This window comes from Sapajus apella, unplaced genomic scaffold (assembly GCF_009761245.1).
Source record: "Sapajus apella isolate SASKATOON/1434 unplaced genomic scaffold, GSC_monkey_1.0 scaffold66, whole genome shotgun sequence".
NCBI lineage: Eukaryota > Metazoa > Chordata > Mammalia > Primates > Cebidae > Sapajus > Sapajus apella.
This window is the reverse complement of record NW_022437006.1, coordinates 727,607-732,601: the sequence shown is the minus strand read 5'-3', so window position 1 is coordinate 732,601 and position 4,995 is coordinate 727,607. Positions and strand designations below refer to the sequence as shown.

General features: G+C 42.9%; 1 long non-coding RNA gene across 1 annotated transcript in view; it reads right to left on the bottom strand.

Moving 5' to 3' along the window:
• Positions 1–891: 891 nt before the first annotated feature.
• LOC116530266 overlaps positions 892–4,995 on the bottom strand; it is a 12,841-nt gene continuing 8,737 nt past the window's right edge. The window contains exon 3 of the long non-coding RNA XR_004259910.1: positions 892–1,139. This is a non-coding gene — a long non-coding RNA (uncharacterized LOC116530266). The remainder of the gene's footprint in view (positions 1,140–4,995) is intronic.

Sequence of the window (4,995 nt, the reverse complement as noted above, 5' to 3'; positions counted from 1 at the left end):
AAAAAAATCAGAGCTGAGTCCTCACTTGAAATGTCTCTTTTTTAAAATAGGACTTTGGCTTCACTTTTTCACAATCAAAAGACCCATCGAAGTGATTTTCTTTTTTTTTTTTTTTTTAAAGATGGGGTTTCACCATGTTGGTCAGGCTGGTCTTGAACTCCCGACCTCAGGTGATCTGCCCGCCTTGGCCTCCAAAGTGGAAGTGATTTTCTTAAAATCAGAGTCCCCAAAGCAAATACACGTTTCCCTCTACCAGCTATTAACATGCCTCATTTCTCTTTCTCCCCCTGCCTCCAGTCTTCAGATACCTAGGAAATCTTCCTTAGAAGGGTCTTAGATTTCTCCTCTAAAAGAAGAACCCTTTGCAGTCACACATTTGAGTTCCTCACAAAATGTGAAAGTGAGGACTAGGTTTTAATCATTGCAGTAGCTTCTAGTACGTAGTATGTGTTCAGTAAACACTGGTTGAATTAAAATGTAATTGGAACCAGAAGGCCTAAATGAAGACAATGGAAACAGAAAAACTACATATTAAAGGTTCTCAAGTGTTGGTCAGAAAAAGTGTGCAAAACTTGGAAATAAGGCAAAAAGCTAAATAGCACATCCTTTTGTTACAGGCAAGGGATTCCAATCCAGACCCTAAGAGAGGGTTCTTGGATCTCTCACAAGAATTCAGGGCAAGTCAGTAGAGGGCAGTGAAAGTTTATCATGAAAGTAAAAGAATGAAAGAATGGCTACTCCATAGACAGAGCAGCCCCAAGGGCAGCTGCTTGCCTATTTTTATGGTTATTTTTTGACGATATGCTAAACAAGGGTGGAGTATTCATGCTTCCCCTTTTTAGACCACATAGGGCAACGTCCTGGTGTTGCCATGGCATTTATAAACTGTCATGGTGCTGGTGGGAGTGTAGCAGTGAGGACAACCAGAGGTCATTCTTGCTGCCATTTTGGTTTTGGTGGGTTTTAGTCCGTTTCTTTACGGCAACCTGTTTTATTAGCAAGATCTTTAAGACCTGTATTTTGTGCCAACCTCCTATCTCATCCTGTGACTTAGAATGCCTTAACCATCTAAGAATGCAGCCCAGTAGGTCTCAGCCTCATTTTACCCAGCCCCTATTCAATATGGGGTTGCTCTGGTTCTCATGTCTCTGACATTTTCACTCTTGTGTGATGGCAAAAATCATCATAGGGTTGTCTAGAGCGATGGCCAATTAACTTTATCTGTAAAGGTTCACATAGTAAATTTCTCAGGCTCTAAGTCCGTGAGCTTTAGGATTTCTGTGTTGAGAGCTCAGGTCTAAATCTGTGGGCTTTAGGACCTCTGCTGTGCGTACTCGGGGTTGCCACTGTGGCACAAAAGCAGTCATGGACAATAAGCAAAGAGATAGATAGACTGGGCTCCCACAGAACTTCATTTACAAAATACACAAGCTGGATTCAGCCAGAGAGGACCATAGTAATGTAGTTTATCCCATTAGTTACTATTGATTAAGGGTCCCAGAATTTGAGAAACTGCTTGTTCAGTTGAAGATTTTTGTCTGGAAGAAATGCAAATAACTTCTATTGGTGGGACAGATTCAGGCCACACACTGCTCAACAGCGGGGAGAAATGCGTGAGGCGATTTCGTCCATGTGTAAACCTTATAGAGCGCACTTACAGAGACCTAGATGATTCAGCCCGCTATACACTTAGGCTGTATGGAAGAGCAAATTGCTCCTAGGCTCCAAACCTGTACGGTGTGTTCGTATACTAAATATGGGAGACCACTGTAACACAATGGCAAGTAATTTTGTATCTAAACATAAGAAGGCACAGTAAAAATATGGTATAGAAGGCCAGGTGTGGTGGCTCAAGCCTGTAATCCCAGCACTTTGGGAAACTGAGGCAGGCGGATCACTTGAGGTCAGGGGTTCAAGACTAGCCTGGCCAACAAGGTGAAATTCCGTCTTTTTTTTTTTTTTAATTATTTTTAATATGGTATAGAAGATAAAAAATGGTACACATGTATAGGACATGTTGACCAAAATTAAGGCTGTTGAGGCACAAATAATTTGAGAAAGGTTTATTGGGGCTGGGTACGGTGGCTCACACCTGTAATCTCAGCACTTTAGGAGGCAGAGGCAGGCAGATCACTTGAGGTCAGGATTCAAGACCAGCCTAGCCAACATGGCAAAACCCATCTCTATTAAAACTACAAAAATTAGCTGGGCGTGGTGGTGCGCACCTGTAATCCCAGCTACTCGGGTGGCTGAGGCGTGAGAAATCTCTTGAGCCCAGGAAGCAGAGGTTGCACCACGGCACTCCAGCCTGGGCAACAGAGCAAGACTCTTGTCTCAAAAACAAACAAACAAACAAAACAAAAAAACAAAGGTTTATTGGAAGCCAGATTGTGTGAACATCATAAAGTATACTTATATTTTATGTTCCCGGTACCAAGTTGGGTCCAGCTATGTTTTCTCAAGGCCTGATAATGATAAGCAGAAAAACTAGGAAAGAAGGGGATTTACGGCTGTAACCTGATACAAGGAGCAGGCCGGAGATAATTCCACTAGATAAACTCAAGGTGTTACAATTTTCTTTTCTTTTTTTTCTTTTTTTTGAGATGGAGTCTTGCTTTGTCATCAGGCAGGAGTGCAATGGTGCGATCTCGGCTCACTGCAACCTCCGCCTCCCAGGTTTAAGCAATTCTCCTGCCTCAGCCTCCTGAGTAGCTGGGACTACAGGCTTGTGCCACCACGCCCAGCTAATTTTTGTATTTTTAGTAGAGCCGGGGTTTCACCATGTCGGCCAGGATGGTCTTGATCTCTTGACCTTGTGATCCGCCCACCTCGGCCTCCCAAAGTGCTGAGATTACAGGTGTGTACCAACACACCCAGCCAATTTTCTTAAAGATTATATAGGTTGGGGTTATGTGCCTACATGCAGTATAGGATTTTCCTAAGTCTAATTTGGTAACTAATTTTGTTTCAACTAGAAGGTCAAAGGCAAAAATGCTTGCTAAGTCAGGTTAGGCTGTGAGGGCCCCAGTATCTTCAAGGCCTGTCTACTGTGGTACCGGAGTGATTATTTCTATCTTACCTCCTTCACAGCTTGGTCTGGGGAGCTGCCTTAGACTCTCCAATGAATCTATGCAGACAGCTGTCTCTGTTACCTTGACTCCTCTCAGATTTTGTTGACCCAAGACCGGTTCTGGCACTAGGAATTTAAGGCTGTCTCTGTTATTTTGTTTGCTCCAGGTTAGGGAGAAGCCCATGCAAGGCTCCTACTGACCATATGTTTCATTTTCAGCTTTGCTGTCTGGGCACTGATTTCCCTGGTTTAACTATTTGCTCAATGTTAAGGCAGCTCTGTGGAAATCTGTTGGTATGACTGTCAGGAAAAATGGGCCTCCCATGCTTACACAAATCTAGGTGGTCTGGCCCACCACACACCTAGGCTGTATTTATGGTCGACCTGGGAAGACAGGCTAAAAAAGTTGAGAGTGTTCTGGAGTCCGCTACAAGTTGGAAGGCTTTCATGGGAAAGTTTAGAAGAAGGGAGGAGGACTCCTGACAGCAGAACCATCCTTTTCATTGGAGGGTAAAATACAGAGGTTATAATCTTTGGCTACAGATTGCAGTTAAAGGCTAAAATACCGACGTTTGATTTGAAAGTGAGTCAGAGTCCTCTTCAGTGTCAAGAGGTTGACTCAAAATAGGATTCTTTACTCAGGGACAGGATGTCTGCGTGAATCACAAGCCCTCCCCCAGGCCGTTAATTTAGAAGCCTGTTTACTTTAAAGCAAACTGTAGCTCGGTGTGGTGGCACATGCCTATAATCCCAGCTACTAAGGAGGCTGAGGCAGCAGAATCGCTTTTTTCTGGGAGGCGGAGGTTGCAGTGAGCCGAGATTGTGCCACTGCACTCCAGCCTGGTTGATAGAGCAAGACTCCATCGAGAAAGAAAGGAAAGAGAGAAAGAAAGAGCGAAAGAGCGAAAGGGAAGAAGGGAGAAGGAGGGGGAGGGAGGAAGGAAGGTGGGAAGCAAGGAAGGCAGGCAGGTAGGCAGGCCAAAAGTGACCTGTAGTTTATCAGGCACTTTCCGTGAATGGAGCTTGCAGCACTGGAAGTTTTCTGGGTGACTCACTGAGTAAGTAGTGAGTGACTGTGAAAACTTACATTACAATGCATGACTGTAGATTAGAACACTGGACACTTAGGCTACACTGCATTTATTTATTTATTTATGTATTATTTTATTTTATTTTATTTTTGAAACAGGGTCCAGCTCTCACCTGGCTGGAGTGCAGTGGTGCAATCACAGATCACTGCAGCCTCGACCTCCAGGGCTCAAGCAGTCCCCTTGCCTCAGCCTCCCAAGTTGCTGGGACCACTGACGTCAGCCAACACACCCAGCTAATTTGTTATGTTTTTTGTAGAGACAGGGTCTCACTATGTTGCCCAGGCTGCAGAACACTTTCTTAATAAATCTTAGCTTATCATAGCTTTTTTACTTTATAAACTTTTCAATTTTTAAAAGCTTTTGGCTCTTCTGTAATAACACTTAGCTTCAAACACAAACACATTGTATGGTGGTACAGAAATATTTCCTTTCTATATCCTTAATCTATAAGCTTTTCTACATTTTTTTCAACTTTTTTGTTCGAAACTAAGATGCAATCACACACGTTAGTCAAGGCCTACTTATAGTCAGAATCATCAATATTGCTGTCTTCCGCCTCCATGTCTTGTCCCACTGGAAGGTCTGCAGGGACAATAACATGCAGGGCTCCGTCATCTACTATGATAACAAGGCCTTCTGGAACACCTAAAAGACCTGCCAGGCTATTGCAGTTAACGTCTTGTTAATAAGTAGGAGTATACTCTAAAATAACAAAGAACAGAATAAGTCCATCAGTAACACAGACTTTTATTACCATTATAAAGTATTATGGACTTAACTGTGCATGCTATATTTCTTTTTTTTTTTTTTTTTTTTTTTTTTTTTTTTTTTTTT